This window comes from Sorex araneus, chromosome 7, assembly GCF_027595985.1.
Source record: "Sorex araneus isolate mSorAra2 chromosome 7, mSorAra2.pri, whole genome shotgun sequence".
NCBI lineage: Eukaryota > Metazoa > Chordata > Mammalia > Eulipotyphla > Soricidae > Sorex > Sorex araneus.
In genome coordinates, this window is record NC_073308.1 from 18,670,609 (window position 1) to 18,686,133 (window position 15,525).

The window sequence follows — 15,525 nt, forward strand, 5'->3', positions numbered from 1 at the left end:
ATGCAACAACATTAGTTCATTAGTTGTTGCCAATGTGCCCTGCACAGGTTAGGTGTTGAGAGGGGGAAACTTAGATGTGTGGTCAAAAACTGTTCTAAATTAGAATTTTATTTTAAAATTATATGTAGGATGATAAGGTGAGCTTGTATCAACTGGAATTTAGAGGATCACATGAAATAATAGAATAAATTATTTGTACTTCTATCTCTCCCCTTGTTCTTGAATACAGAACCATAGAAACTTCTATGCAAAGAGAGCATGATCAGAAGAACTTTTGTTCTGTTAAGCGATCTTTGACTCTTCTTATCATGGAGGTCAAGAATCTCTGTGCATTTTCTGGGCAACAGAAGGGCTTTTGGTTTTATAGGGAGACTCATGGTGTGCCCCTTGTTGGGAACTGGTTATCAAAAAGACCAAGTCATGAGTAGAAGACTGAAAATTTTCATCCCATTGCCCATTCTTTAGAGAGGGGAGAAGGGCTGAACACACAACTCATCATTGACTGTGACTGTGTGCTGAAGCATCCATAAAATCTCACAAGTAGTGTGGTGGAGGAACTGGAAGGATGACATGCTGACAGGGAGTGTTAAAGCTCTGAATTCCTCCCCACATCCTTACTTTGTGCATCTCTTTCACCTGAGTGCTCATCATTATTCCTGGCTAAGTCTCTTAACTGGTAAACACTTGATTTTCTAAATCCTATGAGTTACTCTAGTATTAAACTTGAGAAGGGTGGCACAAAGACCCCCAATTTGTAGTCCATGGTCAGAAGCATAGGTGACAACTCAGACTTGTGATGGGCATTTGGAGGCAATCTGGTAGCACTGAGCCCTGAGCCCATAGCTTCCAATGCTGTCTCTGGGTATTCAGAAGATATCAACATACTATCAAAAACCCAGCTGGAGTGGCACTGCCAGGTGTGGTAAAACACCCTCCCATAGGTCAGGTGTCAGAAGTGTTAGTGTAGTCATGGCTGGAGCAGAAGGAGAAATCCCCAGGAGGAAGAGTGAATGTTTCTTGTCTATATTATTTTACCCATGAAATTTGCGAAATTTTGGGGAAGGTTACAAAAAAGGGCAAAGGATGAAACAGACCATGGACTGTTGGAAACATGGCTGAAGGAAACTTGAGCACTTTCTAATGCAAGCCTTTGGGAACTCCACTTTCTCAACTAATGATTCAGATATTTCATGATGCCACTCGTATACTTTGCAACCACTATGCTAACTTGGACAGACAAGAGTTTAAAAGTCTTTTTCTTTTCTTTTTTTTTTTTTTTGAGTCACACCCGACGATGCACAGGGGTTACTCTTGGCTCATGCACTCAGGAATTACTCCTGAGCCATGTCTTTAGACTGTGAACTAAGCTTTTGCCCCACGCCAGCTAAGGGGGTATATATCCTTCTTCCTTGGTTTTTCTTCCCTCCGGGAGGAAGTGGTGTGGTGTCCGCCATATTATGGAACTTTTAAACAGGTATGAACTTGGTGGCGTGGGGGGGGGGGATGTGTTTTGAACTTGAAACAGCAGGACGCCTGGGCAGTCTCCAGCCAGTGCCGGTGCCGGCTCGAGCTCCACCAAGATTCGACCTGGGTGGCCATGCCTTTGCACAGCCACTTTGCTGCTGAACGACCAGGATCCAGAGCCAGCTATATTACTTGGGGTCCCAGCGAGTGCTTACAGCCATGTCTCCAGACTGTGAACTAAGCTTTTGCTCCATGCTGCTCCAGGAAGAGAAATGATGCAATTTCCAACTTAAATCTCCCTGGACTTAATTACTAAAATACAGAAATTCTAATGAGAATTCTAATTCTGATGAGAATGAAGAGATATAAGTAAATTATATCTCTTCATTCTCATCAGTGGAAAACTAATTATCAAATGTTTCCTTGTCAATAGGGCTTTATTCCTGGGGGATAAACTCCAACAAGAATTGTGAGTTCTGTGTTGAAACTCCAACAACAATAGTGAGTTTTGTGTTGAAATATGGAATGTAATCAAGGTAAAGAGAAAAGGAAGTGAAATTTATCAGTTATGCAGGGGGGTGGGGGGGTGGGAGGTATACTGGGTTTTTTTTGGTGGTGAAATATGGGCACTGGTGAAAGGACGGGTGTTTGAGCATTGTATAACTGAGACATAAGCCTGAGAACTTTGTAACTTTGCACATGTTGATTCAATAAAACAATTTTTTTTTAAAAAAGGAATTACTCCTGGCGGTGCTCGAGGGTACCATATGGGATGCTGGGAATCAAACCCGGGTCAGCTGCATGCAAGGCAAACGCCCTCCCCACTGTGTTATCACCCCAGCCCCAAAGTCTTTTCCTTTTGAGGTTTATTATGCTGTCTTTGCTTCTCCTTCTTCAACATACGGTTTCATTTGTGTTCAGTCATCCCATCTCCTCCCTCTCCCAGCGGTCTCTATTTCATCTCTCTCTCTCATACACACACACACACACACACACACACACACACACACACACACACACACACTCATCTCTTTCCCTTCCCTTGCTATCTCTTCCTTTTATACTCCCCTTTCCTCCTCCCTCCACCCACTCTCTTACAGACACACTCTCTCTTTAGTGTTTTGAGTGGGAATAAAAGAGTAGAACATGCTATGCCTTTGAGAAAAACTGACAAATATAATAACTACTACTGATCCCTACCCTCTAACCATGAATTGTTTCTTATTTTCATAGGATTGCCTGTTAAAGCTTTGTTTATCTCCTTGTCAGAAAAATATCAAATGGAGGGTCCATTTGGAGGATGTGAAACAAGGTAAGCCATGCAAAATAAAAGCCTGAAGATCTTTCAAATATGTAGATAATCATCTGTGACATTCTTTAGACTCATAAATTTTATCTGAAAACAGGAAAATAATTCCTTTTGAAGACTGCTTTCTCTCTATTTCTATTCCATTGTCTATAAATTTTGATTCACTTCTCATGTACATAATAACAGAGAATTTCTAATCAATCAGCCTGCTTTTTTTACCTTAAGTTCAATAAGATCTAACAGACATTTGTATATTTTTTTAATATTTCCACCTGTTCATTCATAGATCAAAATTATCAATACAGACATATTTCTCAGCTCTTTCCTATCATATCCACTTAGCACGGTTTGTATCATCAAGACTAATTTACTTACTTATTATTTTCCCCTTGACCTTGCTTTCAGTTTTCTTTTCTTTTTTCCTTCATTTTCTTTTTTTTTAATTTTTATTAGTGAATCACAATGAGATACAGCTACAGACTTACCAACTTTCATGCTTGTGTTTCAGTCATACAATGCTCAAGTACCCGTCTCTCCACCAGTGCCCATTCTTCACCACCAATGAACACAGTATCTCTCCCACCACTCCCACTTTATCCCTCCATCCCACCCTGCCTCTGGGCAGGGTATTCCCTTTTGTTCTCTCTCTCCTTTTGGGTGTTGTGGTTTGCAATAGGGGTATTGAGTGGCCATCGTGTTCAGTCTCTAGTCTGCTTTCAGCACACATCTCCCATCCTGAGCTTTCAGTTTTCTTACATTTTGCCCTTCTTATTCGATTCTCAGTCTCAGTGCTGATTGATACCTTGATAAATGCCAGTTTTTCTGCTCTTCAGATAATCGCTGATGTTTGTTCTGCTAGTAACTGTTCTCTCAAACTGTAACTCTCATTTCTATGAGTTCTATCTAGACTAGGCTGGGTATTACCAGAATGTGTAAGATTTTGCTCTGGTGATGACTAACTTCTTTCATCGCACATTGATGCTTTACTGCATTCATAATTCATCTCCCCAATCTACATGTCATCACATCCCTTCAAATTTGCTAAAGTCCATATTTTCCTTTGACTCCATATCTGGCACAATTTTTAGAATATTATCAAAATTTATTACACAAATTTAAATTAACAAAAACATGAATACATTCATATATTATCTCCTCAGTTTAGACAACATATTCCTAAATAAACTAAAAGCAAGACTTCTTTTGATTGGTGATGTTTTCAATGTGCCTTATAAATAGAAGAGGTTGAATGAGTAGGTTTAAATTTTTCAATTTGACAAGCTTGAAGCTAGCATAATATTACAGTGTAGTGCTACTTATACATAACATATGTATATATTAATGAAGCAAAATAATTATATTGGAAAAAATTTATAATGTGAGGGGACATAAGAGGAGAAAGAGAGATACATGTTTAAGAGAGAACATGAGCTTCTTCAGAGGGGAATAAAGTAGAGGAGAGAAAGAGAGAAGTACATCTTCAAGATAGAATGCAAAAAATACATTTTTTTTAAAAAAAAGTAAACCAACAATTCTTGAGAAAAAAAAATCCATAAAGTGCAAGTTGTATTTCTTCCTGTCAGTGTCACACCTTCCATCCTACCTCTACCTACCTGCTGAGCCCTGCTCTTCATAAGCCACACACCTTTACTTTCTCAAATATCTCTTGTATGCATTTTCAATTGATGTTTTAAGCAGTTGCCTAAACATTCCTGGCTCTAGACAACACAGCTTTATTATTTTATAGTATTCTTTTACAGAAGTCAGAAAAGGTCTTGATGGCCAAAGTCTAGGTGTCAGCAAAATTCTGCTCTTCTCCACACTGTTGACTTTGGTGTTGAGACCATATGAAACAAATCCATGTCCACAATATTCTCCAGCTTAGCCCTATCTTACTACCTGGTGTCTTTCCCTCCTTATGTCTGTTTGCTCTTCATAAGAGATGCGTTATAACATCTGGAAGGCTGAAGAGATAGCACAGGAGTTTAGGCATCCACTAGCATGTGGCTGACTCTCTTTCAATCCCCATCACCATGAAGAATTACTCCTAAGCACTGAGCTAGGTGTAAGGAGAGTAATGAGTAAACCCAAGGGTGTAAGGAGTATATGTGTGTGGCTCAAACTTCGCACCCTTCAAAAAAGTCCATAATGTCTGCAATGTTGCTTAAATTTAGACCTGAATTTGGCAAATGGACACCTACAGACCAAACTCAGCACAGGGGAGTTGTTTTTCCTTTTTTTTAAAAAAAAATCACCTGTATTTTGGTCACTGTGTCTTTTGAGGTGCAGAGGCTTCTTAGTTTAAGATAGTTCCATTTGTTTATCTCTATTTTCACTTGTTTGACCAGTGGTGTGTCATCTTTGAAGATACCTTTATCTTCAATGTTGTAGAGGTTTTTGCCAACCTTGTCTTCCATGTATCTTATGGATTCTGGTCTGATGTTGAGGTCTTTAATCCACTTTGACCTGACTTTTGTAAAGGGTGTTAGGTAGAGATCTGAGTCCATTTTTTGCATGCAGCTGTCCAGTTTTTCCAGCACTATTTATTAAAGAGGCTTTCCTTGCTCCACTTCACATTTCTTGCTCCCTTATAAAAGACTAGGTGATCATATATTTGAGGATTGTGTTAGGATATTCAACCCTGTTCCATTGGTCTGTGGCTCTGCCTTTGTTCCAGTACCATGCTGTTTAAGTTATTACTGCTTTGTAGTAGAGTTTGAGGTTAGGGAAGGTGATGCCTCCCATCTTCTTTTTCCCAAGAATTGCTTTAGCTATTCGTGGGGGCTTATTGTTCCATATGAATTTCAGGAGTGTGTCCTCCATTTCTTTGAAGAATGTCAAGGGTATACTTATAGGGATCACATTGAATTTGTACAATGCTTTGGGGAGTATTGCCATTTTGAAAATGTTAATTCTCCCAATCCATGAGCAGGGGATATCTTTCCATTTCCTCTTGCCTTCGTTTATTTCATGCAGTAGTACTTTGTAGTTTTCTTTGCACAAGTCCTTTACCTCCTTAGTTAAGCTGATTCTGAGTTACTTGATTTTCTGAGGCACAATCATAAACAGGATTGCTTTTTCTATATCACTTTCTTCTCCCTCAATATTTGCGTATAGGAAATAAGACTTTTGGGTATTGATTTTATAGCCTGCAACTTTACTATACGAGTCTATTGTTTCTAGGAATTTCTTGGTAGAGGCTTTAGGGTTCTCTAAGATGATAAGATGATATCATATCATCTGCGAATAATGAGAGCTTGATTTCTTTCTTTCCTACCTGAATGCTCTTAATAACTTTTTCTTTCCTAACCGCTATTGCAAGTACTTCCAGTACTATATTGAACAGAAGTGGAGAGAGTGGGCATTCTTGTCTCGTCCCTGTTCTTAGAGGGAAGGCTCTTAGTTTTTCCCCATTGAGGATGATGCTTGCCATAGCTTGTGGCAAACGGCTTTGACTATATTGAGGAAGGTCCCTTCTATACCCGTTTTGGTGAGACTTTTCATCATAAACTGGTTCTGGATCTTGTCAAATGCTTTCTCTGCATCTATTGATATGATCATATGATTTTTATTTTTTCTTTTGTTGACATGATGGATTATATTGATTGATTTCCGAATGTTAAACCATCCTTGCATCCCCAGGATGAATCCCACTTGTTCGTGGTGTATGATCTTTTTGATGAGTTCTTGGATGCTATTTGCTAATATTTTGTTGAGAGTCTTTGCATTCATGTTCATCAGGGAAATCGGCTTGTAGTTTTCTATTTTTGTGGTGTCTTTGCTTGCTTTTGATATTAGGAAGATATGAGCCTCATAGAAACTGTTTGGGAGAGTTTCTGTTTCTTCGATTTCCTGGAAAAGCTTGAGAACTTGCAATAGTTCCTCTTTAAATGTTGGAAAAAATTCGCTAGTGAATCATTCTGGACCTGGGCTATTGTTTTGGGGAAGAGTTTTAATTACAATTTCTATTTCTTTCATATTAATAGGACTAGTCAGGCATTCCAGATCTTCTTGATACAGCCTTGGGAGATTATAAGAATCCAGAAATTTTCCATTTCTTCTAGGTTCTCTTGTCTTGTGGCATACAGACTTTCAAAGTTGTCTCTGATTATTATTATTTTTTGCTTTTTTTGTCACACCCGGCGATGCACAGGGGTTACTCCTGGCTTTGCACTCAGAAATTACTCCTGGTGGTGTTGAGGGACCATATGGGATGCTGGGACTCGAACCTGGGTCGCCTGCATATAAGGCAAACGCCCAGCCACTGTGTTATTACTCCAGCCCCTCTGATGATCTTTTGAATTTCTTTGGTTTCTGTTTTTATGTCCCCCTTTTCATTTCTAATTTGGTTTATTATGGACCTCTCTCTTTTTTTGTGAGTCTTGCTAGTGATTTATCAATCTTGTTTATTTTCTTGAAGAACCAGCTCTTGGTTTCATTGATCTTTCGGGTTGTCTTTTGGGTTTCCATGGCATTAATTTCTGCTCTACGTTTTATTGTCTCTTTCCTTCTGCCTGGATTGGGCTTCTTTTGTTGATCCTTTTCTAAAATCTTGAGCTGTGAAGTCAAGTTATTTATGTGGGCTCTTTCTTCCTTCCTGAGAAATGCTTACAGGGCTATAAATTTTCCCCTTAACACGGCTGTAGCTGCATCACACAGGTTCTGGTAGCTCGTGTCTTCATTCTCATTTGTTTCCAGATACCTTTTGATTTCCTTCCTGACCCACTCATGGTTCAACATTGAGTTGTTTAATTTCCATGTGTTTGGTTTGGTTTTTTGCATCTGTCCATGATTAACTTCTATCTTCAGTGGATTGTGGTCTGAAAAGATGGTTGATACAATGTCTATCTTCCTGATTCTGTTGAGGCATGTTTTATGGCCTAGCACATGGTCTATTCTGGAAAGTGTTCCATGTGCACTGGAAAATATTGTGTATTCTTTTGTGGAGGATGTAAAGTCTTATATAGATCAATTAGCCTTCTCCAATTTCTTCCTTCAAAGCTGAAATTTCCTTGCTGATTTTTAATCTTCTCAATCTATCCTGAGGTGATAAGGTGGTGTTGAATTCTCCAATTAATTTTGTGTTGTTCAAGAAGAAAACATCCAACCCCATCAGAAAATGGGAAGATGAAATGAACAGAAATTTTCTCAAAGAACAAATCCAAATGACTAAAGGACACATGAAAAAATGCTCTACATCACTAATCACCAGGGAGATGCAGATCAAAAGAACTACACATCCAAAAGAATAAAAGCAACTGATGTTGGCACAAATTTGGGGAGAAAGGGACTCTTCTTCACTACTGGTGGGAATGCCGACTAGTTAAGCCCTTTTGGGAAACAATATGGACAAATCTCAAAAAATTAGAAACTGAGCTCCCATTTGAGCCAGCAATACTATTCCTGGGAATATATCCTGGAGAGGCAAAAAGGTATAGTAGAAATGACATCTGCATTTGTATGTTTATTGCAGCACTGTTTACAATAGCCAAAATCTGTAAAAAACCCGAGTCCCCAGGAACAGATGACTGGTTAAAGAAACTTTGGTACATCTACACAATGGAATACTATGCAGCTGTTATAAAAGATGAAGTCATGAAATTTGCATATAAGTGGATCAACATGGAAAGTATCATGCTAAGTGAAATGAGGCAGAAAGAGAGAGACAGACATAGAAAGATCACACTCATCTGTGGAATATAAAGTAACAGAATGGGAGACTAACATCCAAGAGTAGTAGAGATAACAGCCAGGAGGTCTGCTCCATGGCTTAGAAGGATCCGAATTTACAAGTCACAGGTTCTGGCTAGGGGAAATGAGTGATTAACTGATAGAGAAAGCAGAGTACAGAGAAGTTAAGGATGAGTACCGAGGAAATGGGAGTGCTTTAGGACCACTGTGATGGGTAGAACCCAATAAAGCTAAGCTTCTTGCTGCAGAGGAGAAAGAATAAACTAATGTTATCCTTACACATCTATAAGCTAAGAATGGTTTTAACATTTTAGACTGAGTAGGAAAAAAATGTCAAAAGCAGAATAATAATTTGCAACACATAAAAATTATTTGAACACCAAATATTCAGAAGAAGTACATTTGACTAGAGCTTAGGCCTTCCTGGCTCAATTGCTGCTGTGGAGGAGGATGAGTAATTGTGATTCCCTGTGCCTGACCTACAAAGAGGGAAATGGCTATTAGCTGGCTTTTAGAAAAATGATAAGCTTCCCTTTGATTTAGACCCTTTGATCTTGCTATTGCTTCCTCCTACATCCCTGATAAAGGGCTTCATTTTACCAATTTTTGTTGGCATTTATGTGTGTGTGTGTTTTAACTCCATCTATAAATACCTTCCTGCTATACATACCTGAGACTCCTCTGTTCTATAAATTTAGATATTGTATGTGTGCTCTCGTGTCTATTGAGAGGGGATTCATTTTAGATAAAGAGAAACTGGGCAGGGTTGGAGCAATAGCACACTGGGTAGGGCATTTGCCTTGCACTCAGCCAACCAGGGTCCAATTTCCAGCATCCCATATGGTCCCCTGAGCACTGCCAGTAGTAATTCCTGAGTGCAGAGCCAGGAGTAACCCCTGAGCAGCATCGGGTGTGACCCCAAAAAAAGAAAAGAAGGAAGAAAGAAAGAAAGAAAGAAAGAAAGAAAGAAAGAAAGAAAGAAAGAAAGAAAGAAAGAAAGAAAGAAAGAAAGAAAGAAAGAAAGAAAAAAAGAGGAACTGTGTACAGAAGAATCTTTAAAATATATAATTATCTATCTAGGTGGAGATTGCAGAAGCCCAGCAGGGAAACTGGGCTTAAAGAAATACAGCAGAAGGACACATCTGCAAACAAGTGACAAGAGCCAGCCAGGTAGAGAAATGATTAAGTCCCAGGAACAGATATTCTAAAATGTAGCATTTGGCTCAAACACCTGAAGAATCTGCCGCCAGTATTCGTCTACACACTGGGTTGGCTCTTCACATGCTACCTGTCTGAATGCAAGGTTCTGTCCCAAAGGAAAACCAGTAAGACTGTTCTGTTGTATAAGAAAGGAGACATCCACTAAATTGGCAATTATCACCTGATTTGTCTGTTGTCCGTCATCTACAAGTTATTCACTCAAGTCATCCTGCATAGAATAGGCAGAACACTAGACAAAGGACAACCATGTGCGCAAGCGGGGTTCCAAACAGGATTCAGCACCATTGACAATATCCACACAGTGACCAACCTCATTGACATTTTATGAGAGTTCAAAATGCCGCTCTGTCTAACGTTCATTGATATAAAAAAAGGCCTTTGATTCTGTTGAGACTGAAGCTGTCATCAAAGCCCTAGCCAAACAAGGCATTCAAACTCAATACATCAGGATCCTCCATGAGTTGTATTATGGATTCAATACCAGGACCTCACCATTCTACAAAGAAGTGATCATCTATGTAGAGGGGTTCAGCAGGGTGAAGCCATTTCACCAAAACTCTTTAGTGCCACCCTCGAGAACATCATGCGATGACTGGAATGGGAAGGAATGGGAGTGTGAAGATAGATGGTCAGCAACAACATCATCTTCACTTCGCTGATGACATCGTTCTCATAACACCAAATATCTGCCAAGCAGCATGAATGCTAGCCGACTTCGACCAGGAGTGTGTGGAAAGGTTGGACTGTAGCTGAATCTCACAAAGACAATGTTCATGAGAAAGAAACTAGCTCCTAATATTCCATTTGCCCTCAACAAAATGAACATCTCCAAATGCAACAGCTATGTGTACCTCGCTTGAGAACTCAACATGACGAACAATTTGTCGCTAGAACTGCGCAGGAGGAAGAGAGCGGCGTGGAAAGCCTTCAAGAGCGTCAAAGAAGTGGTTAAGAGGACAAAGAACCTCCGGTTCTGGGCACATCTTTTCAACTCCACTGTTCTTTCTGCACTAACATACGTCTCAGAGACCTGGGTCCTAAGAAAACAGGACGAGAACACTATTCAGGTATCCCAAAGAGGAATCGAAAGAGCTATGCTTGGAATATCACGTTTCACTCAAGTGACAGAAGGAATCTGGAGTTCCAACCTCCATCCATGATCAAGAATCAAGGATGCTGTCTCATTTGCCAAGGCGTCGAAAATCAGATGGGCGGAACATGTAATGGGATTTGGATTACATGCTGGACTAGAGTTGTTACCAACTGGATTCCACAGGACCACAGGAATTCTCATAGGCCACCCACCTACTAGATGGTCAGACTTCTCTGTCAAGACCTTGAATGAACAGTTTGAGGCTCTTTGTGTTCCTGGAGCAAGCAGATGCCATTGGGTTACACTAGCACGCGACAGGGACAAATGGAGATATTACTGGCATCTGTTAGAGCAAATCGATGAACAAGGGGATGACAAGTGATACAAATGATACAAGCATTTGTCAGAAGCTCTAGAATAGATGCTCTGTCTACATAGACAGGAGTTGAAAGTGCAGGGAATGGAGAGAAAGAATAATTGGTCACATTCATCTATTTTGGTGTTACCTTTCTCCAGACTGTGAGAGCACAACACTAATGTTGATCAAGCCATGCAGAGAACTTAGATTTGTGGTCTCCCATCATTCATTTTCAGGAAAGAAATATCACCAGGTAAATGGATCAACTCTAGAGAACACACAACAACCTAATGAGCTCAAGTGCTATCCTGACACAGGAGGAAGCATGAGCTGGCTTTTAGGGGGCAGCTGGGGAAAGATGCTCCCTTCTGCCTCCCTCTGTTGTGTGTGTTTATTCAAATGGTAAGCAGGCTGAAGTCAGAGGTATCATTTCTTTTTTGTCTATGGTTCTCTTATCCAAATTCTCCTTTTTTTCCACATAACAAAGGTATCCTGCATGCAATGCATGTGTTTAGCCCATTGAACTAACTCCTAAGCATCTCCTTGTAATTTTCGGCCTGTCTTTCTTCATCATTATCTACTATAATTTTACATATCATTAAAAATTATTTCCCATATTCTGTTCTATCATGTGGATATCCTTTTGTCCTTTCTCTTCCAAAGGCACTTTCTTACAGAAATGAATGATAATTGAATACCACGTGACTGACTTGCTTATGTCCAAACTCACTTTTCTCCTTTTCACTTTTAAGCTCTTATAATTCAGGGGATGGAGCAATAGGATACTGTGTAAGGTACCTGCTTAGCATGCATCCAACCCAGGTCTGATCCCTGGCACCACATATGGTCCCAGAATGCTGCCAGGACTGACTGATCCCTGTATACAGAGCCATGAGTAAGTTGTGAGTAGCACAGTGAGGCCCCCAAACCAAAAAAATAAATAAATAAAAAACAACTTCTAATATATATATATTTTTTGCTTTTTTGGGTCACACCCGTTGATGCACAGGGGTTACTTCTGGTTCTGAAATCAGGAATTACTCCTTGATGATGCTCAGGGGACCATATGTGATGCTGGGACTTGAACTCAGGTTGGCTGTGTGAAGGCAAACACCCTACCCACTGTGCTGTTACTCTAGCCTCAACATCTAATAATTTAGGTCCCATCATTCCTTGTTCTGAAACAATATTTTTTCTTCAAAATTTCCTTTCACTCTTTCATGTGTACTATATTCTTCTCTTCATTTTAATTTTTATTATATTTTATAAAATGTATATATTTATGACATATACTCAAAATCAAAATTTTATTTTATCAAAATGATATTGGTATGAGGGTTAAAAGAAAACTGGCATTGTGTAAGTCTTATTTATAATGTAAAACAGTGGTCTTCTATGTCAACTTTTGATTCTGGATATTTTATTTTATTTTATTTTTGCTTTACTTTTTTGGGTCACATCCAGAGATGCTCAGAGGTTACTCCTGGCTCTTCACTCAGGAATTACTCCTGGCAGTGCTTTGGGGACCATATGGGATGCTGGGGATCCAACCAAGGTTGGCTGCATGCAAGGCAAACACCCTACCCACTGTGCTATCACTCTGGCCCATCCTGGATATTTTATAGATCATCTGAAGTGATCTATTTGGTCTCTTTCAGATGTTTCATTTGGTATTTACTTTCCTATTAGTACAAATCATGTTGGTTGTATGACATCACAATTTTAAAAAATTATATCACGGACTGAAACCCTACTCTGAAAAGTGAGTCTGTAGAGCTCTTCTACCACTGACGTATATATTTCTTTCCTGATGTGTTTCCAAGCTATTTACAGCACAAATTTCATGATGTCTGTATTTTTGTTTACATTATTCTGAGCGTCTATTATTTAGAGCTGATAGGATATTCTCTGTGTTGTCTTTGTAACATTTTGCTTTTTTTTTGAAGTAAAGATCACGTTTGCTTTTTCCTTGTCAACTGATCTATGTTCTTACTAATCTAACATCATAGTTCTTGTCTGAAATTTAAATCTTCTTTCAATACATTCAGCCACATCAAATGAACTGTTAGTTGTTCCTAACAATGCAGACCTTGGAGTCCTCATTCTCCTTTGGAATGTGTGCTGGTGCTTCTCCTGCTGCCTGGGAGGGAGGGTGTGAACAGAGGGTCTGCTGAATTTACTTTGCTCTTTAGGACACCTGAGCAGACTTGACCTTTGTCAGAAACACCTTCAAAAATAGCTGAAATATAAGTAAGGCTAAGATATATGAGGAGGTTATACAGGAATTTTTATATACTGATTTTTCAATCTAGGAATGCTTTCAGCAGGATTGACCTAGAATTTTTATTGTAAATAAACCTGCAATTTATAGATTAATGACCTACAGCTGCATTGGGAAGTGAAAATTATTCACATAGGCAAAATAAGTTTAAGATAAAGAAGGTTTATAAACCAAGCCTCCATCCCATCTCTCCCAAAAAACTTACCAATATGAACATGTGAATGCAGTAAGCACGTGTCATCACAAAGCCCAAATGAAAAAAGGCCAAGAAAGTGGAGTCCTAGGGACTGACACAGTACAGACAGGGGCTCTGTGCTTTGTTCTCTATCAGTTATGAAGACCGCTTGTGGCTGAGTACAAAGTAGTTCCTGAGGTCTGATGAGTAATCCATCTACAGGCTACTGCACCATCATCACCATCACCCCGCTAACTCGGCTGATAGAAATTTCCCACATTCCTATGTGGGATTTCTTTTCTTCAATTATTCTCATTTTATTCAAAACATTTATTCTTAAATTTTAATTAATCAAACTAAGTATTAACTATCTATATTGATTGTAATTTCATCAATGTTTCCTATTTTTTATTTCTTGTTTGTTCTATTTTTTGACCAATTATTTAAATTTCCATCTCTGTACAGTCAGAGAGATAGTACAGCAGGTAAGGTGTTTGGTTTGTACATGGCTGGCTAGCCAGCTGACTAAGTCCCGTCCCCAGCACCCCATATGGTCTTCTGAGCACCACCAAGAGTGATCTCTGAGTGCAGAGCCAGGAGTAATCTTGAGAGTGAGCACTCTTGTATGTGGCCCAGAAATCAAAACATAAAATAAAAAGGATAAATTTTTAGCTTTTTTTCTTCCTTGCATTTTAAATTTCATTTGGTATATTTTAGCTTCTAATATTTCTTTCATAATGATTCTCTAAATGTTCTTTTTTATTGCATCCTGTTTTTACTTCATGCTGCATAAAAGTAATGTGTTTGCATATGTGAAAATTTATATATAGAACAAGCTATATAAACATACTCAACATGTTTTTTGATTTGTTTGTTTGCTTTTCTAGCTAATGGTCTCCATCAAACATCTAATGAATCTTGTCACATATTTATGAGTGAGGCCTGATAGTGTCAGGCAGTGTATACTGAGTTTTGTAGTCCTGATCAACTAACTTCTATTCACTGACCCTTCATTACCACATGAAGCATGCCTTCAGTAAAGCATGCCCTCAGTGACATTTTTTGCTGTTACCAGGGCATGTGATGTATCATTGCATGTTCCTCAACTGCACTTTTGCCCTCATAAGTATGTATGTTTCCTGAAAATTTACTAGACTATGTACAAACTGTTATATCACTCTAATTCTACTTGCATAAAACTAGGCTTCCCCACTTTCTCTCTTTGAAACTTAGTCTCTGTTCTGTGTTGGTAGTCAGCCTTCACAACTTAAGTTGTTCTATGCCAACAGAGCCCTCTCTTTTCTGTTTAGTTGTTCCTGAAACTTTGTGGGTTATACCTTTTATGCTATTCTTAAAATATATTCATTATTTTGATTTGTATATTATCATGGGTAGGAAAAAATGTAATTTTCTCAGCCAGGTAATTTGAAGTCCTTTGTCAATGGACCCTAGTGCACATTTAAACCCAAGTCTTTCATGTTGCCTTTCTTAACTGAGCCCTGGCAGACCCATTTCTCTAGCTGACTCTTGCTTTCTCTGGAGGGTACATACCTCAATGTCCAGGTCAGGACAGTACAGTTGTCTTACAAATGTACTGCTTATTTATTTATGTGTAAAAAAAACAGGCTTTCCTAGAAATGGTTCTTTCTTTTACTTAAAAATGTCATTTTACCTTGCTTTTAACAGCTACTCTGTGGGGATATGAATAAAGAGAAGACAGCAGTCACTGTAAGTTAATGACAGCATTCTTATAATTACACATTTTCCTTCAGAAACCAATGTATACAGAGCAACAATAGAATACCTAATACATAAGCATCAGATTTAACAATAATTACAATCAAAGAAGAGTTTTTAAAGAAAGTGATGGATAATTAGCAAATACTTATGGCTGGAAATTGTAAGCTGCTCAGAGACTAAAAGTTGATATAAG